The sequence below is a fragment of the Macaca nemestrina genome, chromosome 6 (genome assembly GCF_043159975.1).
Source record: "Macaca nemestrina isolate mMacNem1 chromosome 6, mMacNem.hap1, whole genome shotgun sequence".
NCBI classification, from domain to species: Eukaryota; Metazoa; Chordata; class Mammalia; order Primates; family Cercopithecidae; genus Macaca; species Macaca nemestrina.
Genome location: NC_092130.1, coordinates 147,489,788 through 147,514,641, shown reverse-complemented (window position 1 = coordinate 147,514,641; position 24,854 = coordinate 147,489,788). Strand labels below are relative to the sequence as shown.

Here is a 24,854-nt window from a genome sequence, read left to right as displayed (position 1 = left end):
AGCTAACATTCTTTACTGCTAACCTCACGATTTTAAACAAAGCTTCTCTTCCTTAACCAATTGCAAATCAGAAAATATTTGAACCTACCTATGACCTGTGGGCCCCTCCCCTTCAAGATGTCCCACCATTTTAGGTCAAACCAATGTATAGCCTCTATATATTGATTTATGACTTCACCTGTAACCTCTGCCTTCCTGCCTTTAAAAACCCTTACCTGTAAGTGTAAGGTTCTTGTATCATTTCGACCCTGAGAGCAGCCAACAGACAACACGAGGCCGTGTGGAGCAACATGCTGTTCTAATGAGGGCCTGGGTGCAGGCCGGCCCCAAGTGAGGACGGGGCAAAGGTCTTACAGTCTCCTGTAAACAGGAAGTGTCATAGTCCGATGTAACTGCTACGTGGTACCCGGATGGCCTTTTTCTCGATCTTCGTGTCTTCCGGCCAGGGTAGGTGTCTTCCGCCTGCTCTCTTCCTGCTTCTGCTATCTTGCTGGCGCAGCTGCTGGCGCAAGTTGCGCCTTGGGACTGGGCCTGAGAAGGGAGGAGTTACTCATCTTAAGCTTTCAGGCCCTGGGAGAATCTTACAGTAAGCCCTCTGGAAGTCTGAGTCTTAAGCATGAACTGCCTGATTCTCATTGCTTGGCACTCTGCAAATAAACACTTGCCTTTCTCCTGCGGCAAACCTCAGTGTGGATATCTGGTCTTCCTGCGCTGGGTGAACAGACCACAGTTAGGTTTGATACCAGAAGCTTCAGAGAAACTGCAACTAAATTCTCAGGTGCATCTAGTATTATCTGTTAACTAAATGAATAATATAGTTTGCTCACAAAGTATTCCTATTTTAAAAAATATATATGTGTGTTTTGTGACTAATAAAATACAAAGTCAGGTAAACAGTGTTACTGAATTCATAGTTGCTTTTTGTCACTATATATTTTCATTGTCAACACATACTATAAATATAACTATTATCGTGCAACATTCCTTCAGTTTATTTTCAACATCTTATAATTTTCAAATAGACTAGGAAACACTACCCCCAAAATATCAAATTACTATCAGCATAATTTCCTAATAAACCTGTTCACTATGCTCATCTCAGAGTTCTGGATAAAGTGATTTCTAGTTGCAACACAGTACATAAAAAGTTAAAATAAAAACTAATTATTATTTAATTTTTAGTGAAAGGAATAGACTCGATGAATGTAAAGGAAAAAATATGACTACTAGACAAAGTGTTACCCAATAAAACTCCAATAGTCTTTCAAGCAGCTTTCTAAAATCCTAGCAACTCCTTGGAATTGACAATTCAGTAACCCAATATTTGAAGGAAGAAAAAACAAGGAAATGAACAACATGCTAGCATATCACTCCTTCCATAATTGTTGCTCACGCACACCAGAGCATGGATGAAGCTGAATGCACAACTCTTTTATGTTTAAATTGATAAAGGTAAGACTAAAGAGGGAAAGGGTCAATTAAGCATGTTCTTCAGCATCTTGCAAACTGAAAAAAAATTATAAATAAGAAGTAAATTTTGAAAAATGAAAACTAACTTCTTTGGCAGAGAAATAATTAAACATTCAGCTGTTCCTAAATTCCAAATTTTTACTCTTAATTTTTACACTCCTTAATTCTCACATAATTTTTCAGTACAATATTGTAAGACAGGCAAAATATTACTTAAACGTGTTTATAAGAAATAGAAAACTTTAACCGCAGAGGGTTTGATCACGATTCTCCAGTTGCCCAAATCATCCTTTCTTTGAAGTGCATTGGTGGTAAGGGAGATAAAAATAGTTTAAAATTCCACCCTGCTTATGGGATTTTTTTTTTTTTAAATATTAAGCAATCCTGCCAATTCCCATTTAGCTGTAACCCCCAAGGCAGTCTATCTAAGTTAAAAACACACACATACACAAAAAACAGGCAGCAACAGTCAAGTGGAAAAACAAGGAATAAGAGTATTGAGACTACTATATACTACTTTTTGAGCAAATCACTTAAATTCTCTGGGTCTCATGTACCTAGTTGTAAAATGCAGAAGTTGGCTTCCTCATGAATTGCTAAAAATCTATGATTCTACAGTCAACAAAGCATAGGAGGTCTCTTCCCTTATATCTAGAGATGTGGTAAGGACAGAATCTCCCTAACCGAACACTGCCTGGCTAACAAAATATCACTCCCTCAGGCTAAGCCTGTCAGCATGTCTTCTGGGGAACAAAGAGAGAACTCTGATGAAATTAGGGCAACTAAAACCCAAGGGACAATTACAATACAGTGATTATCCTCTATAATTACCGGCTTTTAGTTTTCTCAAAGACTTCAGGTTTATCTATGCTAAATCTCCTTTGGAGAGATCCATGATGTCTCAAAGCAACATAGCTAAATTCCTTTTCATCTAAAAGTCATACCTTTTTACAGATGCTATCATGAAAGGAAAGAAACAGCACATTCTATACCAGCTGCAATTACAGTTGAATCGTTAAAAAAGAAATGTTAGAGGTGGTGGTGCCATCTAGCTGCTGTAATGGTGAGACTTAACCTATTTTTATAAACTCCTGTAGGAAAGTAAATATTCTGATCGTTTTCTATAGGCAATGAAAGGCATAATCTTTCTTTCTGTGTCATATCTCCATGTAGAAAAGTAAACAGAGGCGCAGAGAAGTCAGTCAGCCAGTCAGCTGGTCAGTAGTAGAACCAGGATCAGAGCCTGGTTCTTTTGATTCCTCTTTCCATTTCCTCACCACTAATGAAAGACAGGTCCCTAATCTTCAAAGCAAGTTCTGCTTTCACATCATCTCTCCACAAAGCAAATAAATCACTACATTACAAAAGTGTTCTCCCCTGCTTCCACATGAGAGAAAATGATTTACTAGTCACCCTCTGAGAATCTATTTCTATGAAGATCCCCTAAAAAGGAGTCAAAGGTGTCTGAAAACTTCCAAAATTAGTAACTAGACAGATTTTGTTTTCCACTTGGAAATCCCTATAACCAAGTTCCAAAACCACTACAAAGCTTGGCCCTGTCATACCGGTATTGAAGATTTCCTCCCTGCTAACACTTCGGAGGACTGACTACAATAAACTAGAAACATACCTTTCTCTTTTTCTTCTAGTCACACTTGTATTGCTGCCCCCCAACAAAGCCATTGTCAGAAATGGAAGAAAACGGATTCAATGTCACTAGTCCCTGAGGCCCTCTCCCCTACCTTGCACCCACAAAGAAACCATTCTCCTTGAACAGAGCAGCACTTCTAAGAAAGTTCCCCAACAAATACATAGCTGCCTTCATGCACACATATCACCACCACTTTGCTTGAAACCCAGGATTTTTTTTTAATTACAAGAGTAGTATTTTTTGTAACTTTTTTGTAGCAATTTTACCAATATAGAAGAGTTTAAAGAAAAAAACAGTTTCTAGCTTCCCTACTCAATCCTATTTCCTTGACAAAATCACCGTTAATAATTTGGTGTGTAGATTCTTCATACTTTTTATGCTTTATGTTTATGTAAATATATGTAAAGTACACATATTTATACTGTTTTCTTTCTTTCTTTTTTTTTTTTTTTTTGAGATGGAATCTTGGGTCTGTTGCCCAGACTGGAGTGCAGTGGCACGGTCTTGGCTCACTGCAACCTCTGCCTCCTGGGTTCAAGTCATTCTCCTGCCTCCGCCTCCAGAGTAGCTGGAACTATATATAGGTCACGCCACCATCCCCGGCTAATTTTTATACTTTTGTAGAGGTGAGGTTTCACCATGTTGGCCAGGCTGGTCTCAAACTCCTGATATCAAGTGATCCACCCACCTTGGCCTCCCAAAGTTCTGGGATTACAGGCATGAGCCACTGTGCCCAGCCTATAGAGGTTTTTGTTTGTTTGTTTTGTTTTGTTTTGTTTGCATGAAATTAGACTAAGCATTTTACTCTGAAATTTGCTTTTTTTCCATTTATCAATACATTCTGGATATCCTTCCATGTTGATATATATAGCCATAACTCATATGTTTTAACAGCCAAATATGGCCAGGCACAGTGGCTTGCCCTTGTAATCCCAACACTTTGGGAGGCCAACGCAGGAAGAATGCTTGAACCTAGGAGTTTGCAACCAGCCTGGGCAACATAGGGAGAACCCGTCTCTATAAAAAACAAAAGAAAATTTAATTAGCTGGGCATGGTGGCATATGCGCCTGTGGTCCCAGCTGCTGGGGAGGTTGAGGTGGGCTTGAGCCCAGGAGATTGAAGCTACAGTGAGCCTTGTTCATGCCACTGCACTCCAGTCTGGGCAACAGAGATCCTGTCTCAAAAACAAACAAACAAACAAACAAATAGCCAAATATAGTCCACAACGGATCTATGCAATACTTTTAAACCATAATGTACAGAATGGACATTCAAGTTGTTCCTAGTTTATTTTTTCTTTCTTGTTTTTAATCATGAAGAACATTGTTATAAACATTCCCAAATACATCCAGTCTTGTTTTCTGGGGTTCTTGCTTCAATAAGATAGATTCATAAAAAGTGGAATTCCAGTTACTAATTGTTAGATAACAAACCACACCAAAAAAACTTACGAATTTAAAATTGGGGCAATGCTTAGCACAACAACTCATGCAGCTTCGGCTGGGGTAGCCTAAATGTAGATAGAGGATTCATTTCCAAGAGAGCTCACTCACACCACAAGTTGTTGCTGGCTATTGGCAGGAGCTATTAACAAAGTACTTCAATTCCTTTCCACCTAGACCTCTCCATGAACTGCTTAGGCTTCCTGACAGCATGGCAACTGGTTCTCGCAGCAAATGTTCAAGAGTGAGAAAATGGAAAGTGCTAATCTCCTAAGGCCTGGTGCTGGAAACTGGCAGTGTCCTTTCAACCATATTTTATTGGTCAGTCAGTCATAGAGCCCACCTAGATTCAAGAGGATTGGACATAAACCTATAAATAGGAGGAGTAGCAAAATCATATGCAGCCAACTTTAATCTATAAGTAAGATTGCTGAGTAAAATTATCCTGCACATTTTTAGTATGACTAAATATTGCCAGATCCTTTCCCAAAAGGGTTAATTTATACATTTAGCAAATATTTGAGGAATGTTAATTGTTTGGCACTGCTCCAGATACAGAATAGAGCAATGATCAAAACAAATAAAACTTTTGCTCTGATATAGGTTAAATTTAGAGGTTGTATATGGACAATCAGTCAATCATATGTCAGGTGGTAATAAATGCCATGAGAAAAACAGAGCAGGGAGGGGACGGGGGAGTATCTGGGAGGAGAGGGTGAAATTTTAAATAGCATAGATAGGGAAGGTTTCACTTTCAATATAACAAAAAAAAGTAAGTGCAAGCCCTGAAGGGGTGCATGCTTGAGATGTCGAAAGCCAGGTGACAGGAGGAGAGTAAGCATGGGAGAGAAAGATTGAGAGGTAAAAACGTGTGGGCCAGATTGTGTTGGGGTAATTCATCCTCCCATAACCCTGTCTACTAGTTATATATCCTACAAGCATATATTTATTGGACATCTGTATATTGTCTTCTGTGAATTACCCTCAGGATAAAATAAAATAATAAGACATGTACCCTCAAGGTGAACCCTTTACTGGAAACTAATGAAATGGTTTGTACCAGGATGCTGAAAGAAAAAGATTCAATGCAGCCTGCAAAGAAGAGAGCCTGAAGGATGCTGCCCAAAGTCTTAGGTTTCACATGTTAATTGTAGTGCTGTAAAGGGTGGGAGGACAGCCCTGGTCACGGTATGTAAGGGCATGAGACATCCTGGGGTGAGACATATCGGAAGGTAGAAGGGGCCAAAAAAACAGAACAGGGACAACCAGACCAGAAAAGAAACTTCATCTTCTTTAGCACTTTTTTTTATTAGGGACAGCCTAATAAAAATTTCAACTATCAAAATTAAAGATGACTATTTTAATTAGTTTTCTAATTCTGCAATAGTTTTATAATTGTTTTCCAAAGGAAGGCTTTAGAATTGCCACATTCCTTCTTTACTCATAGTAAAAATCCTGTTCAACTTGCTATGATTAGAAATGTCTTTGGGTTTTTCACAACAAATCCTCTTTTGCTAAAGTCTGTAACTCAGAAAAGATTCATTTTGGGAGGAAAGTCTATAGTAAAAGCCCTTGGGTCAAAGGCGTCTGTCTAGTAGAATTCTTCTAAATGAAATCCAGTGAAAGCATATTAGCAGGTTTCACAGTTTATATATGGCTTTCCATCAATTGTCAGAAAAATGGCATTTACATTCCTTAGTCAGTTGAACAAGTGCTTTATTGTTTAGTGATAGCTGGACTTCTGACATCTTCAGACCCTTGAGGTTAAAGTCAAAATGCTTTAAACAAAACAGCATTTATTCAAGTCATTCAGGGCTTAAAAAGCATTTTTCTCCAAAGAAAGGGATATTAGTGGTCATTTCCCAACCTTTATCCTTCACATATTATAAATTATAGCTTGCAGAAGACCTTTTGACCAAATACCTTTCAATGGACTATCAGGCCTTTATCAGGAGACTTCTTTGAGAATTTTTGTAAATCAGGAGCTTAAGAATTCTCATGCTATTTCTAGTGGTGATAAGGTGGTGAGAAATACATAAGATTTTTCTGGAGTAAAGGACACTTCCTGAGAATATTATGGGCACTCACAGAAGCAGAATTCACCCAACTAGACCTCCCAGGATCTTTTAATGAAATATTTCATCTGAGCTCTAAATGTGAGCCTACAAGCTTTAAAGCTGGGAAAGTAGGTTTTGTAACCCCCAACCCTGAAGCTTGTGTGAACCCATACCCACAAACACCCATACATACTCACACACGTAAATGTCTAGCAGAGGATTCTATACTCTACTAAAACTCAAAAATTATTGTCCTTGTTCTATTTAATATATTTTATTAATTACCTGTTTGAGGACTTAGAAGGCATGTCTATATCTATGGATGACAAGGGAAGAGAGTTTAAATCAAGAATCAAGATTTAGTGAACCATGTGCTAAACCTAATACAATAACATTAAACATGGTTGAATGTAAAGGCCTGTAATTAGGTCTGAAATATTAACTGCAAATGTGGGGACTAGAAGAGACCTTGTTTAACATAATTCCTAAGACAGAGGCATGTAGGCGAGTTAATTATAAACTTACTCTGTGAAACAATGTGATATGACTGCCAAAATAGGAAACAAATTCCAAGTTAGGCTTCATTAATAAAGAAGAATAGTGTCTTGATCCAAGAAAGTAATTTTCCTACTTAATGAGAACACATCTGGAGCATTTTGTCTACTTCTTGGTGCCATAGAAATAGGATATTGAAAACTAGTACCTATTCAGTTCCTGAAATGTACAGATCAGTTGTTTTCAAACTTTGCTGTACAATTAAAATCTCTTGGGGAGCTTTTCAAAATCCTGATGCCGAGGCTTCACCCTATACCAATTAATCAGAATCTCACAGGGCAGGCCCCAGGCAACAGTTTTTGTTTGTTTGTTTGTTTTTAACTTCCAGCAAAGTTAGAAAATCAGGACATTAGATATAAACCTCTTTTTTTTTTTTTTTTTTTTTTGAGACAGAGTTTCACTCTTGTTGCCCAGGCTGGAATGCAGTGGCACGATCTCGGCTCACTGAAACCTCCACCTCCTGGCTTCAAGTGATTTTCCTGCTTCAGCCTCCCGAGTGGCTGGGATTACAGGCATGCACCACCATCCCTAGCTAATTTTGTATTTTTAGTAGAGACAGAGTTTCTCCATGTTGATCAGGCTAGTCTTGAACTCCGACTTCAGGTGATCCACCTGCCTCAGCCTCCTAAAGTGTTGGGGTTATAGGCGTGAGCCACCACACTCAGCCATAAACCTCTTTTATCTATCTCCTCTGGCCATTGTCTTGGTCTCTCCTTCTTCCCCACTGCCTCAAATTCCCTCAAATTTGCACCCCTCAAAGGTTTTCCAGAATGACCTCAGTAGCCTACTTAGGCTCCCAGATTCCAGATTTACTTTACTTTAACCCACTCTCCCTTTACCTGCTGCCAAGGTGATCAGACTAATATGCAAATATTATCAAGTCGCTCCCATACTTACAATACTTTGATGGTTACCCACAGTACTCAGCATAAAGCTCAAATTCCATGAAGTGTACAAGACTCTTTATGATCTGGGCCTTATCTATAACCTATAAATCCTTCTCTAGCCCTCTCTTCTATCACTGCACCATACACTGCTTTCACTCTTGCCACACTTCACATGAATATGTTGCACTACTTCATATTTCTGTGCCTTTGCTATTACTCAGTCCATATATCTCTTTTCCTTCAAGTCTCAATTTAGTTAACTCTTTAAGAAAACAAAGTGTCTTTGATGCCTCTACTATGTGTTCTATAGAATTTAGTATATACTTCTAATTAGCGTCAATCACCAAATTCTTATGTTTCATTTTTCTTTCTCATTATACTCTAAACTTTCTCGTTTAGTGTCTAATTCTTATCGGTCTTTGTAATCTCAGTGGGTAGCACAATGCCCAGCACAATATGACTCTCAAAAAAACTCTTGTAGGTGGAAAAAATAAATGAACAATGATAGACCTGAAAGTCAGGTTGTATGAACTGACCGTGGACATCTGCTCTATGCGAAAAAGGATATTACCATTTTTAAACGTGTAAAAGAAAGAGATATTCCAGTTGATTACAGAAAATCATATAGAAGAAATGAGTAGAAACTACAGGTGACATATTTTTGCTCACTGTATAATTAGAACTTTTACAAATGGGATGATTCCCATGAGGTAGGATGCTGAATTCAATAGACCTGTTCAAGCAGTCTGAATGCATTTCTTCACTGAATGGGGAATAGAGGGACGGATAAAGAATTTCTAAAATTCCTTCCAACTCTAAGATTCTTCCATTTTAAAATGAACATTTAGTAAACAAATCAACTGACTTTCAGAAAATATTAGTTTTAGCTAGAGAAACTATTGTCCAAGAAGAATGAAGACTAAAGCACAAAGAAGTTGGCTATTTTTAAAAAGGCACCCTTATCACCTATCTGGAATTAAAATAAGGGCATAAACATACTTAGAAAAATATACACTGCTATTTCAAGCTGTCACTAAATTTCCATAAATCAGGTAAAATTCTTAGAGGAAGTGGATCAGAGAAGACAAATAACTGCTATTTATACCAACCTCCTACCCTAAGCCCTAAAAACTCATGCATAGATAGTGACTAAGAGAAGGAAAATAACAAATCAGATCAATTATATTACAACTCTTTTATTGTCCAAGAATAGCCATCTCTTCCAATGAAGGAAAACTCAATAAATTACATTTAGAAAAAGCAACTCAATCACCCTTGTAGCTTCTGGCTGCCACCAGAAAGATCAGAGGAAGTTATTATTAGAAACTTGGGAAAGACACATTAGAAACCACAGCAAAGGCCTTGGATATTTAAAAACTCAAATAGTTTCCATCTGTGTGTCAAGCCATAATGAAATTTGCCCAAACATTGGATATACTGGGGAAAAAGATAAGTCAACATGCCAGATTAGTAAATAAGAGATACATGGAAATGGAGACCCCTAGCAAATGTAGTGGTAGACACTGAGAAATTAAAAGTGGGAGGTAAAAAGAATATTTTTACTAGAAAAAATTGCACAGTTCATCTCTTTCTAAGCTAAAATGTCTGCATTTTACACAGAATTTGAAGAATTTTCCTGGCAAATAAAGCAAAGGAGGAGCTAAAATTAAAGAAAGACATTTCAAATAAGAAAACTGTGGAAACATCCCTAAAGGCCCATGGAACATTTGTCAGAGGCCTCCAGATGAGCCTGTATCTCTCTACATGAGACCTTCATCTTGCCCTCACTTACATGGGCTTGTTACCAAGACCCAGAAGCTCTCTTTCAGGAAAGTTTCTTCCCTAAATGTCAAAACTCCCACCTTCTTCTGAGAAGTGTCGCATTCTTACAATTCACCACACTGCTTATTGCAAAGCCTATCCCATAGTCTATTCTCAGGTAAGGTTTATAGAATGAATGAATGAACAAATTCATCTAAGGTAAATGGATGTCACCAGATCCCAGTGGCCTTTCTTCTTAAACAAATTTAAAATTGTTTAGATACAAATATTTTGGAATTAAAATTAGTGTCCTTTAGCACACTACAATTATGATACAGATCCTGGAATTATCTCCTTTGGCACATCTTTGTAAGTTACTTTCTAGGCCAGGCACGGTGGCTGACGACTATAATCCCAGCACTTTGGGAGGTCAAGGGTGGATCATTTGAGATCAGGAATTCAAGACCAACCTGGCCAACATGGCAAAGCCTCCTCTCTACCCAAAAAACCCACAAATATTAGCCAGGTGTGGTGGCGCACACCTGTAATCCCAGCTCCTCAGGAGGCTGAGGTGGGAGAATCACTTGAACCAGGGAGGTGGAGGTTGCAGTGACCCGAGATCGCACCACGGCACTCCAGCCTGGGCCTAAAAAAAAAAAAAAAAAAAAAAAAAAATTTCTTATATAATTCAAAATAGAAGTCTTCCAAATAAAAAATTCTACTGTCTTCAAAATTGTTCCTGAATTTTGTTAAAAATGCTTGTCTCAGCATCCTAACAAATTCCCTTTAACTTGAGATCATGCTAGTGAACCTGTGCATGCATGTTTTGTCAAATTATTTTTCCCTTGTCGAGATGATGAGTTTTCCTAATCCTTCCAAATGCTTTCATCTGGGCTTTTCCTAAGCTCAGTTACAAGCCCTTTAAATTTATCTGGCCTTAAATTCAGGTCATAGTCTATGGCAATAAAAGTGCTTTTCCTCTAACGAATATAACTAACCTTTACAAGGTGTCTAATATTTTTATTAAATGAACAAACAGATTCTCAAAACCCAAGCCACCCCCGTAGTAGCAGCGTATCACTAGACAGAACGCTACCTTTTCATGCACTAAGTCTCCTTTTTCTGCAGTCACAACCAAAGCTAGATAGAAGACATGGAATTCTTTTTAGGCTTACCAGCCTGGTTTCCATTATCTTCATACGTATTTCCTTTAGGGCCTGACTATTTTAAAATCTCTTGTTATGGGGTTTGGAGTGCATCTTGAAATATAAATATTTATGGTGAATAAAAGCAAAGTCAAGTCATACAATTTTACAGCCAAAACTCCTGCCTGCACATTATAAGCTCATTTATTGCAAAGGAAGTTCTCCTTATTGAGAAGGAAGAAGCGAGGGGATGAAGTATGTCACTAAAATATTTAAGGGTAAGCAGCCCAGCTCTGTATTATTCACAGCCAACTTGTGTTGCTTCTCAGAGACACCTAAGTCCCCACAAGTAGTTTGCTAATGCCCTTCTTATCTTACCTTTTTCAGAGCTCTATAAGCTCCCAAACTACAAGAGGATCCTAAGTTTGTTGAAGATAAAATGGAAATTGTGAGCAACTGAACTACAACTAAACTTCAGAGCAGCAGCCCCTTCACTCTGTCCCGCTCTAAGACATGCTTTAACCTCCGCCTTCAGCCACTGCCAAAGCCATTAAGTTAGACTTACACCATCCAGACAACCTTGCTCCCCAAGCAACTAGTCTGGACAACTGCGTCCTGTTCTGCCTCAGCAATCTCAGCTCCCAACATAACTCTCTAACCATTAAACTGTTCCTGTAATATCTCTTCAGGGACCAAGTCCAGGCTGCAAGTAACGTAAATCCATTCTACTGGAAAGAGTTGTATACAACAGAATGAAAACTGGCTCGAGGTCAAGAAAGAAAGAACAGAAAACAAAGGCTACAAAAGACAGAGTGATTACATTCATACATCATTTTTGCAGTTCTTTTCTGACTTCCCTCTCAAAATTCCAAAGAAGCATATTTTAAAACCATCAAAGTCCATGGTTTCCTTTATTCTTTCATTTAGAATTCTAGCTCTACACATTCAGAAACAATGACATGATTTTAAAATGCTAGATGAATATAGCGTATACGAAAGTATGTGTGTGTGTATATATATAATTTTTAATTCCAAACACATTTTAAGAGATCCCAGAGGCAAAAAATCACACTGTATCACGTTTATTAAGACAGAAAGAAAAGTCTTCATGATTACATATGTCAAATAAGTAAGAATTGACTTATGCTTAGCCAAAGCTAAAGACAAGCCAAGATACACACTGGGAAACTGCAGAGGATTTTCCTCTTATCAGGCAGATACAAATACAATCCTATCCAGATATAGAATGAAACTTCAAATATGTAATTATGTTTGAAGAACTGAGAGAACAAAACGCCCCAGGTACCTAAAAGAACCATCTATGCTAATTATCTGAGTTTCACATCTGATTCTTCCCTCTAATTCAATCAATTTTTGCCCATCACCATTAAACTGTGACTCTGACCAGACAGGAGCTAGGGGACAAAGACCATGCCCTCTCTCATTTTCCACCCTCTGATCTCCAGCTTATGCTTCCCTCTGGCAGAGGAATCTGGCTAATGAGATGCAGAAAGGTTAGCCTCCCAGAGCAAAGAAGGTGAAGGAGTGTGCAGAGTAGACTTCTCAAATAGAGAAGAGCTAATACATATCCCTGGCAATGCTTCATGGAATTGTGGAGCTGATAAAATAAGATGATACACATGAAGGTGTCCAGTATAATGCCTGCCACACAGAAAGCACTCAGTATACATGAGTTTCCATTCCCCCTAGCCTTGTAGGGCTTTCATGCCACCAAGTGTAAATTGAGGGAGTACAATTCACAGGGAGCTATATAGTTCCTTCAAACTGATTTCTACAACTATGTCCCAACTCCTCTGTTATAAAATAAAACCCTCAGCTTGAGAAAGTTTATCGTTGTGGCTCATCAGGAGTCTTCATTTTGCTGTTTAAGAACATTTGAGAAATCATCCTCCAAAGATGGTTTTTCTCCAGACTTAACAGAAAGCATATCTTTAGAAACTAAGAGGCCGGGCGCGGTGGCTCAAGCCTGTAATCCCAGCACTTTGGGAGGCCGAGACGGGCGGATCACGAGGTCAGGAGATCGAGACCATCCTGGCTAACACGGTGAAACCCTGTCTCTACTAAAAAAATACAAAAAACTAGCCGGGCGCGGTGGCGGGCGCCTGTAGTCCCAGCTACTCGGGAGGCTGAGGCAGGAGAATGGCGTGAACCCGGGAGGCGGAGCTTGCAGTGAGCTGAGATCCGGCCACTGCACTCCAGCCTGGGCGGCAGAGCGAGACTCCGTCTCAAAAAAAAAAAAAAAAAAAAAAAAAAAGAAACTAAGAGTGAAAAATTAGGATTGTGGTAGATATACAGATAATTCAGCAAAAATATCCAGATGAAAAGTATTGCTCAAAAAATCTTTCCCCATTCCACCTAAGCCTCCCTTTCCCTTAGCAATGTGTCTTAACCCTAATGCACTAATATAAGCTAACTAACACAATGACTGAATCAGAATGACTCATCCTAAGTGCATGGACATGTATCTAGAATAGCATGATTACATTTATTCTAGTCAAATAATTTGAGATCAGAAAACTAAAAGGGAGAGCAAGTTCAAATGCTCATGAGTAGGATGAAAAGCAGAAGACACAGAGAGAAAAGTTTTTATCCTGAGCTTTGATTGAGAGAGATCTTTTCCCAGTACAAATCAGATTTTTCCTCCCCTGTATATTTATACTTCATTCTTAAACTGTCCTGAATGGTCTTTTGAGACATGATATTTGCTCTCATAGTTTACAATGTTAACCAAGCATAATTCTTTGCAAATGCTGTTCCTCCTGGAAAATGCTCTCCTCAACATCCCGCTCCTGCTGCTCCTGAAAATACCCACAAATCTAGCTGTCTTGTTCAAATCTCTGCTGAAACATCATCTTATCAGATAGGTCTTTCCTGACCACTTTATCCAAATAATAGCTCCATCTCATCACTCTCTTTCTCTCTTACCTTAATTTTTCCCTGAAGCATTTATTACCCATGACATATTATATATTTTTATTCGTCTGTTTCTAACTAATTATGTCCCCATGAAATCAGAGACTGTGTCCATTTAGTTCCTAATACCCTATACCAGTTTCAATAAATGATGAATATGCAAAAAGCATTTATTCTTGGCTGAAGACAGGCAAGGGATACAATGGACAAAGGATTCTGTACTTTGGGTTGCAGTATGCAAAGTAACTACAAGACATGTGATTTATTTTATCATTAACACATTCACACCTAAATCTACATATCTAAATGTGTATTGTCCTGTTGAAGGTCTTCCACTTTGGTATCTATTCACTTACTCTCGTTAAGTTGCCATTACTTAAAATTTCTCAGAGCTCCATTTCATTATTGACATCAGCTCAAATTATTTTGAGTAGCCTCAGTTGTAGCAAATATAGATGAATCTAATTTTCTTAAATAACCCTAAATCACTCAGAATAAGGAATGGCAAGTGAAGTAAATAAGCAGGCTGAGTGATACCAGTTGTGGTCAAATATTAAGGATGACTATAAGGTAGTAAGAGCTCAGTTATTCAGAAACTGGACTAAACACAATCACCCACACAAAATGAGTCACCAATGTTTTTGCACAAGGGCCAAATCATCACAATAAATGCACCATTTTCAAGTCAGCACTCTAAGAGAAAACTGCCATTTTAATGCAAAAATTCTAATCATAACTTTAAAACTCAGCTCATTACCTCCAGTTTATATATGAGTCTCAGATTTTTTTCTCTAAAGAGTTCAATGGGAGTTTAAAATAAATAGTTTACATGAATTTCAAATCCTTGAACTCTTAGAGGACATATTTTAAAATGTACCTCCTCACACTGTGTTTTCAATTTATAAGACATTATTTTCCTTCTTCCTAGAAGCCTAAAGCCATGTCAGGGGACTCATGATTAGGTACTGCAGTGAGAACTATCAGAGGAGAACATGTCCAATAAAATGATCTCTTGTGTTTATAGAAATTCACAGTTTACACAGGAACTAATAAAACTAACATAAAGGAAGGTTTCCTGACCCAATAATGTTTCTGAGAAGTATCAGCACTTTATATGAACCAAGCCAAAATGAGGCATTTCAGCCAGTCACAAATACACACCATGTTTACCACAAATCTGAGACAAAATTTAGAATAGCTTGAAACTTGAAAAGTACATTAGGTAATATATATAAAATTCTTGGCTGTGGTGTTAAATACATCATGGAAACATGTAGATCCAGTAATGTTTCTAGGAAGTAGACTCATGGGATTAACAGATCACCTGGTCTTTCTTCCTCAAATTTACCACCAAACATAAACATGCCCCTTGGGCGTAGACATGCCCCTTGAAGATAACTCCCATCAAAGAGATGCTTTATAAAACAGGCCTTTGGAGTTTGAGATAGGCCAGACAATGCCCCAACAAAGATAATCAAATTGTAATCTCTAGAACCTGTAAATGTTACCTGCTAAATGTTAAATAAGCAGGAGGCCATTAGCCAGAGGCTCTCTCCATAGTTTGAGTTCCTACATAACAAACTACAACCTAACTCAGTAGGAAACAAACCAAAACCTAATACAGAGTATATTTTGTAACAAATAGCCATTTTATCCAATCACAAACAGCCAAGCTTCAGCCAATCACAGGTAGCCAACTAATTAGACCATACCCCTTCAGGCAAATGCTTCATCACACCATGCCCAAATAAGGCAAACATCCAACTAAAGCCAATCAGGTGATTTCTCCACTTTGGTCCCATGTCCAGCCTATAAAAGCTTGCTGCTCCCACAGATGGGCAGAGCTCTTTGAACCTTTGCCAATTCTGAGAAGTCCCCAATTCATGAATCATTATTTGCTCAAACAAACTGCATTAAATTTGTCTGAAAATTTTCTTTTAACATGAAGCAAAAGGGGTTTTGCAGGTGTGGTTAGGTTGAGGATCTTCAGATGGTAAGATTTGCTAGGTGGGCCTTAAATGCAATCACGTGTATCCTTACAAGAGTGAGCAGAAGGAGGCTTAACAAAGAGACACACAGAAGGGAAAGAGGCAATATGACTATGGAGGCAAGGACTGGAGTGATACAGCTAACAAGCCAAGAAATGCTGGCAGTCATTAGAAGTCAGAAAAAGCAAGTAACAGATTTTCACCCAGAGCCCCTGGAGGGAGTATGGCTCTGTCAACACCTTAATTTCAGCCCACTGAAATTGATTTCGGACTGCTGGCTTCCACAATGGTGAGAGAGTAAGTCTCTGTTGGTTTAAGCCACCTAGTGTGTAATATGTTATCCTTGCTTTAGGAAATTAATGTAGATTTCTTCCATTAACCCCTCCCTAAAGTTTTATTGAGAAGTAATTCACATATCATTTAGTTCACTTATAAAATGTGTAAGTCAACAGTTTTTAGTGTATTTCTAGAATTGTGCAACCATCACCACAATCAATTTTAGAGCATTTCATCACCTCACAAAGAAACTCCATGCCCATTCACTATTTCTCTACAACCCTCAGGCCTAGGCAACCACTAATCTACTTTCTACAGAATCAAGTATTCTGGACACTTGCTCTAAATGCAATAATACAATATGTGGTTTTATGACCAGCTTATTTTACTTAGCACAATTTTTTCAATATTTATTCATGTTGTAGCATGTATAAGTGCTTCATTCTTTTTTTATTGCCAAATAATATTCTATTGTGTGACTATACCAGCCAGTGTTTATACACTCATCAATTGATGGACTTTGTGTTGTCATTTTTGGCTATTATGAATAATGCTAACATAAATAACATTCATGTAAATGTTTTTGTGTGAACACATTTTTATTCCTCTTCAGTACATACATAGGAGGAGATTGCTGATTGTTTAACATTTTTTGGAACTGCCAAAGTGTATTCCAAAGTGACTGTACTATTTTACATTCCCATCAACAGTATATGAGAGTTCCAATTTCTCTAAATTCTCACCAACAATTATTATGATGTGTCATTTTTTCATTATAACCATCTAGCGAGTATGTATTATGGTTTTTATTTGCATTTCCCTTCTGGCTAATCATGTTGACCGTCTTTTCGTGAGCTCATTGGCATTTCTCTATCTTTGGAGAAATGTCTATTCAGATCCTTTGCCCATTTTTATTTGAATTATTTGTCTTTATATTATTGAACTGTAAGAATTCTTTATATATTCTACATCCAAGTCCCTTATCAGATACATAGTTTGCAAATATCTCCTCTCTTTCTGTGGGTCATCATTTCACTTTTTTAAAGAACAAAAGCTTTTAATTATGATGAAGTTGAATTATAGCTCTTATATTTAGGTTTATTATCTACTTTGAGTTAATTTTTGTGTGTGGTGTAAGGTATTAAGAGTATGAAAAGATAAGCAACAGACTGAGAAACAATATTTCCAAATAACATTTCTAAAAAAAAAAAGTTGTATCTAGAATATACAAAAAACTCACAGAACTCAGGTATAAGAAAACAATCTAAGTTTCAAAAATAGCAAAAGAGAAAATTGAACTGGCACTTCACCAAAAAAGAAATAGGGATGGCATATATGAATATGAAAAAATGTTCACCATCAATGATCATTGGGGAAATGTTAAAAAAAAAGGCTGCAATAAGTGTCATTATTTACTTATTATACTAGCTACAATTAAAAAAATCTGGCAATACCAACTGTTGGCAAGAATAAGAAACAAAAACAATATTGCCATTGGGAATGCAAGATGGTAGAGCCACTCCGGAGAAGAGTCTGACGGGTTCTTATAAATTGAAATGCACACTTACCATGTGACCAAGCAGTCTCACTCCTAAATATTTATCCTGAAATGAAAACCTATGTTCACATACATGAATTTTTGTACATTCACATACATGAATTGCTATAATTGCCAAAACTTGGAAACAACCCAAATGTCTCTCAATTGGAGACAAATTATTGATACACACAGTGGCATGGATGAATCTCAAATGCATTTTGCTAAGTGGAATAAGCCAGCCTGAAAAGGTTATATACTGCACAATTCTATTTATATGATATTTGGGAAGAGGCACAATGAGAGGGATGGAGAACAGATAGTGGTTGTCAAGAGTAAAGGTTGAAGGAATCAGCATGAGGGAATTTCAGGGGAGGATGATCAAACTGTTTTATATCCTGTGGTTACACAATTTTATGCATTTGTCAAAACTCACAGAACTGTACACACACCCAAAAGTGAATTTTGCTGTATATAAATTTTTAAAAATCTTAAAAAGTGTGAGGAGCACAGAAGATTTGTGAAAATGTTTAAGAACACAAGGGATCAGCAGCAGCTCTGAATGTTTTATTGTGAATCCAGTAACCTATGGATCTCTTCAGTTTAGCTCTTTATAATTTTTATACTGCTTTAAAAGAACTAGTTAATAACAAAGTTATAGCTCTAGTTTTCATTTTATCCATGAATATAAAGAGGCATTGTGAAAAAAGCATGTGTTCTTTTGCTTTATCTCAAAGTCTCATGCAACAAAGCAATTTCCATGGTAATGACACTTTTTATTCAACATAAAGACAAATAACTGGATAAAAGTACATAGTTAGATGATGCAGAATGTGTGCATGACAGGACTAAACCAGGCCTCTAGCCAGATGATTAGCCACATCTAAAAATTTCTTTATTTTTCTAAGAGCAAACTCAGTCTCTCACTTTTGCGCCCATCTTCCCCAGTGAAAAATGGGAACCTAAAGGCCTTTCTCTAGCTGTCATTTGTTACTGAAAATACAATGAAGAGAGAAGTAGTCATCCAAAATGTCTAGTGGTGAGGAGGTCCCACCACTACCCCCTGTCTGAGCATTGAATGTATATATGTGGGTGGATTTTTAGGGTGGAGGATAATTAAAGATGAATAGTTAATGCATTCAGTACCACTGTTTATCTCTAAGAAACTGTAAATGATGTTATCATTGAAGAGAATCTTAGAAACTATTTAATTCAGCTCCCTGTTTAAGAGATGAAAAAGAAATGGCTCAGTAAGTGATCAGACAACTGGATTGTGGCAAAGTCAGAACTGGAACTGTAATATTCTGATTCCTGATACTCTACTCAGGGCCAGCTTCAGGGGCATGTGACCTGTGAAATCTCACAGAGCCTGGGGCTCAGAAGGGCCCCTGTCTTGGTTTAATGCTCTGCTGTACCTGTCTTGAAATTCTTGGTAATATTTGAAAAAAGGACCCCGTATTTTCATTTTGCACTGGTCCTGCAAATTACACAGCTGATTCTGAGTGTACCCTCTCAAAGATTGTTTCATAGAAGGAAAACTTCATACTCCAGCTAATGGCATGAAGACAAATTCAAGAGATAAGGAAATTACAAACAAACAACAGGAAAAATTTATAGAAGAAAAAAATACTTCTTGTGCATCCTATAGAACATCAGTCACCATGTGACTGAAAAATGGCTTCATGGGAAATAATACAGATAGAACCCCAACAAGTTTCACCAGAGGCCAGCCCAAGCTCCCAATAGACCACTAGTAAGCAGTGATTGAGTGGGAAGAAGATGGGGTACATCCAATCTAGCTGTACAATTTACCTGAACATCCTCTGACCAAAAAGGCCTTGATAGATCTGATTTGTCTTCTCATGCAGGAATCACACTAAACATCTCATCATGTGGAGAAAAATAATCTCTAGATAGGAGACCCTCAGAAGGTGTTTATAGGCTGAAGTATATACAGATTTGCCCTTGGGGAATTTGGAGATGTCTAATTGTGAGAAATGTTACACCAGGCAACAATACCAATGAGGACGTTAGGGAAACCTAATCCTTTTGTCCATTAGTGGTGCATTTGACAGGAGATGGAGATTCCCCAATCATTAATTACTTTCTTTCAACAAAAATTATATTTTTAGTGATGCAATATTGGGAAAGATTAAAAACATCAATACAACTCTTTTACCACTCACAGTGTTATGACTGCCAAGTTATATAAGCCTTCTCAGTCTCTATTACTTTATCTGTAAAATGAGGACCATAAACCGACCCTAATTTGTCAGCTTGCAAGGACTTATTTTCCCCAAAGTTTTTTCCACAGAAGACAAGTTCTGGAGAATAGCAAAAGTAAGCTGGGAGTCAAACAAGTTTAGAAAACAATAGGTGATATGGTTTGGCTGTGTCCCCATCTGAATTATATTACAAACCACAAAGGAAAAGATTACTAAATTTGATTGTATTGAAAAGAGCATAAAAACAGGTACAAGGTGGGAGAAGGTATTAGCAACAGAGGACTTTTTATATTTAGGAACTCCAAATCAATGAAAAAAAAAGGGAAACACTACCTAATAGAATAGAAAAAAGGGCAAGAGGCTTGAACAGGAAAATCATGGAAGGGGAAATCCAAGTGATCAATACATCTATGTGGATGTGTTCAACCTCATTTCTAATCAGACAAATACAAGTTAAAGACAGAATGAGATTCCTACTTTACTCCAAACTAACCAAGAAAATTAGAAAGTCTGAAAATACAATGTGTTGGGTAAGGAAATTGAGCAAATGGAAACTCTGGTATGTGCCGCCAGGAGTACAGATTGGTAGAAACACAATGGAAAAGGAAGTTGGCATTACTTACTATAATTGAGCGTTTGCATATTCTATGATTCATCATGTCTACTCTGGGGTACATTCCCTTGAGAAATTATTAGATATTTCCATCAAGATACATACACAAGAATAGTCCTAAAACTCTTGTCCCTAGCCATCCCTAACTGGAATTTTGGAAACAACAAAGTGTCCATCAACAGTAGGATGAATAAATTTTGGTATGTATCTCCAATGTAATACTACACAGCAATAAAAATAATTAAACTACATAGAACAAGATGGTCAGCTCTTAAAAACTATCCAGTGAAATAAAAAAAGATGACAAAAAATATAAATCCATTTCATATGGTTCAAAACTGAGCCCTATGCACTAGAATACAGAGTTTAGTAATGCTTACCATTAAAGTAAACTTTTCAGACTATTTACTTATAAGCAGGTAGCAAATATTTTAAAAAATTTTTAAACACAAGGGAAAGGTAGAGATCTATTCGAATACTTACTCTTCATACATACATTTTATAGGAAAGGAGGCTGATGAGGTATTATTTTTAGTCTAGATATATAAAGAATGAAAGTTTGGTTAAAGATAGTAATAGTAGATGTTTGACTGATAGTCAACTGAGAGCAAAACTGATGAGTGAGTAGTTTCCAAAACAAATCGAAATCTCATTAAAGTTTATTGGAAAATTGTTCAGGCACTTTATGAAGGATGCTAATCTTCTCCCCAAAAGTATCTGTAAATTAAATCACAGAGATGAGTTTTATTCCAGACCAGGCTTGGGCAACTTTGACAGTATGTTGTGCACAAAACTAAAAAGCAAGCTGAGGAAATCACTGCCGTAAAACTCAGGACAGCAGTTATCTGGATGACAGAGGGAGGAGATGGGGCTTGGGAAGAGACACACAGGGTTTCTAGAGCCCCATGCATGTTTTCTCATGTAGTTACAGTTATACATGTGGCTTTACTTTCTCTATTCATTAAACTGTACATTTATTTTTGAGGTACTATTCTGTGTATGTGTTATATTTCTTGACTTGAAAGGTAATAAAGGGCAGATGAAAATCTGAGGCACAGAGTGATTAAGTGACTTATATTTTTCACACATGACATATGTTACATGAGTGTAAAATTTATAGGGTGGAACCCTGGCATATAGCGAGCTTCTCTAGTACTTCAGAAAGCCTCACATTTTTCCCCATCCCACAGTGACTGCTTCCTCCTCTATTCTCACAGAGCTCATTGTTTAGACCTCTTACTGGCAATTGACGATGAACTGCCTCACAATCATTCCTGTACTGTTATTGAACCTTTCTCATTCATATGCTTTGTCTTCCAGCTCACGGCTTGGCTCACAGTATCCTCCTGATAAGGATTTATTGCTAAAAAGCAATACAAAGTCTAAGTGTGAATCCCACATCAGAGCAGGTCAGGTTAAGGCAGTCTTCCAGTAGTTACCGTCATTTCTAAAACACGTTCCTCTAGTCCAGGTCTGAGGGTTAGACATGAAGGCTCATGTCTCTCTTGCATTGGTCAGAAAACTCTCCTACTCTTTCTACAAACCAGTACGCTCTTGGTGATATGAAAGTATTTGTTATCTAATTAGGTGGCAGCTTCTTTACAGACTCATAACGACTTTGAGGCTTAGAGCTTGCTGACCAACTCCTGTGCTGAAAAAAATAAAAAAAAATAAAAACATAAAATAAATAAATAAATAAATAAAAAGTAATAGCATGGGCGGTAATCTGATATCGAATGAGAACAGAGTTACCTTATTTGCTCTATCATTGTGAGGGATGGACTTAATTCTGACCGTGAACTGCTTTCCTAATATGAATTATCTTTGCAGTTTCCATTCAAACCACAAAATTCAATCATTCTTTCAACAAATATTGTTAAGTATCTACTACATGCATATTGCCATGCCAAAACACAATGATATAAGACATCCTGCATTTTCTTTTTAGAAAGTCTCCGCCAAACACATTCTCATTTATTGATAGTTACTATCAAGGCAGAAATGCATAAGTCATTAACTAGCAAAGAACCCTTCCCTTTGTAATAGGATGTTATAACCAAGGCACCAAAATATAATAGCTATGACATTGCAAAGTAGAATGCCAGACCAAGATGCAAATTTCAAAGGTGGTAGTTGGAAGAAATAATTGCAAAACTCTCTAATCCCTTACTTTCATCCAGAGCATAAAAAATGGGAATAATACAGCTTGAGAAGAAAGATTTCCTCAGAGAATGTTATGCTATCTTTTTTCCTCCAAGAAAAAGGCATAGAAGTAGTACTAGCTCTTAAAGTCTAATGAGAGAGACTTTGAGGACATTACTTAGAGAATTTCTAAAGGGGATTTCAGTGGAGAAAATTATTGGTGTTTTACGAGTCTTTCCCTTCCCAATGGGGAATAGAGTGCTTCCTTCTTGACCCCAGTCAAGAGAAATTAGGCTACAAAGAAAGCACTCAGATAGCTTTTCATTAATCTTCTGTTACAGGGGAACTCACTGATATGGTGTCTGATCCTGCCTGAAAACTCTGAAAAGCAAGAGATAGGTTGGCTTGTGGCTTTGGCAGCCAGAAAGAAGTTGCTGCATTTCCTGCATTTTGCTGAGGCAAAGATGAAGAAAGGATTCCCATGAAATGGATATGGAACACTATATGCAAGAGCCAGCAATTTAGGTTTGGTCAAAAAAGCTCCCTGGAAGAAACTGAAGACAAGGCCTCAGATTCCCAGGTGGCTTACCTATTTGTCTCCCTGTGTCTGCTCTTGTGTGTTTCACCACAGAAGTCAGATATTTCTGCTAAAACGTAAGTCAAGCTCAGATTTTGCTCAAAACCCTCCAATGGCTTTCCTTGTCACAGGAGTAGAAAGCCAAGTCCCTACTATAACCCACGAGGCCTGCTCCATGCTACCATGCCCTCATCTCCTCCTCTCTGTTCTGTGCACTGCAGTATGATGGCCTCCTGCTTTTCCTCACCCTCCTCAGAGCCACTGCACCTGAGATTCCCTCTGTCTGGAAAGATTCAATGCCTTGGAGGCTTTAGTCACCTTCTTCATAAGGCCTTCCCTCTGAACCCCATTTGAAATTTCAACCCTTCTCCTTCCCCAAACTCTCCATTTCACCTTTCCTGGTTTTTTTTCTCTTTAGTTCTCATCACTGTTTAATTTACTATATATACACACATATATTTGTATATGTATATATGTATTTATATTATATAGGTACATGTATTATATATGTGGGTATATTATGTACATATAATAAATAACATCTATAGCACAACTATATGTATGTGTGTGTTTATGTAAAATCTTCCCACTAGAAACACAATTTCCGTGAAAGAATTTTTGTTGTTTTGTTCACTGCTGCATGTACTCAGGGCCTAAACCAGTGCCTGAAACAGAGTAGTTGCTCAACAAATATATGTTGACTGAATAAATGCACTTTAATAAAATGTTTGTGAATAACAATATTTGCTAGGTTGTTGTTCCAAAGAGGAGGCCAAAGGGGAAGAAACAGAAAACCCCAGGAGAATAAACCCGTAAATCCACGGACAAGTTTGCTCGACGCAGTAAGACTTGAGCCTCTTGTTGCTTTGTCTTTCACATGCCCAGTGCAAAGACTTCAGGCACTAACGATTATGATCTATAATTTTCCCTTTTGTTTCCCTTTTGTTCTTGGTATTTAATAAAAAAAATCTGTAACTCCGTCATTAGTGCATCATAAATCACCCATGTTACGCAGTCTGTTCAGGCAGCTCTGATAGGAACCTCCTGGGCTGGATGAGAACTCAAGCAAGCCAGGAAATGTTTCAGTGGACATGAAAGCCAAGGGAAAAATCCTAGGGCATGAATCATGTGGGATTTCAATTTCCCTGATGCCAAGTATGATAACTATCATGGATTCCAAACAGTGTTGACAATACATGTTTTCTTTGACTGCAAATTTTCATAGAAATGTGTTCCTACCCTTAAAAATCCTGGGTCCAGAATTCAATTGTTATAGGAAGCAAAAGTTGCCAGGTGGCAGAGGAATGGAGAACAGGAAGACTGCAATGTTAGAGCTGCCTTCTTACGTCCCCTTCTGCATGAGCTGCCTTCTTACCTCCCCTTCTGCGTGACTTCTACAGCTTCTTTCAAGATAGCCAAGAAACTCTAACGATTTAAGGAAAAAATATTAAAATTAGGTGAAGAATCTATAAAAACCATCTCAGATCCAAATAAACTGGTTAAAACACAAACACTTGCACATACACATGAACATGCATGCACACACATGACCACACATGGCATACTAGTCACATGCACATTCACAGGCACCTT

The 24,854-nt window shown here is 37.6% G+C and overlaps 1 protein-coding gene and 1 long non-coding RNA gene across 22 annotated transcripts in view; one reads left to right on the top strand and one right to left on the bottom strand.

Moving 5' to 3' along the window:
* LOC105473041 (uncharacterized) overlaps positions 1 to 24,854 on the bottom strand; it is a 419,449-nt gene that overhangs the window by 295,225 nt on the left and 99,370 nt on the right. For 2 of the 21 annotated variants that reach the window (XM_071099049.1, XM_071099048.1), the window contains exon 1: positions 216 to 1,413. The exons of 17 other annotated variants lie outside the window; for them this stretch is intronic. The gene's annotated coding sequence lies outside the window, so the exon portion shown is untranslated. Of the gene's footprint in view, positions 1 to 215; positions 1,414 to 15,411; positions 15,459 to 24,854 lie in introns of those variants that run through there. 2 more of the 21 variants (XM_071099050.1, XM_071099046.1) reach the window with 2 other exon arrangements.
* On the top strand, positions 382 to 11,821 carry LOC139363908 (uncharacterized). The gene is made up of 3 exons (XR_011625096.1): positions 382 to 447; positions 2,425 to 2,533; positions 11,357 to 11,821. It is a non-coding gene; the product is annotated as an uncharacterized lncRNA (long non-coding RNA).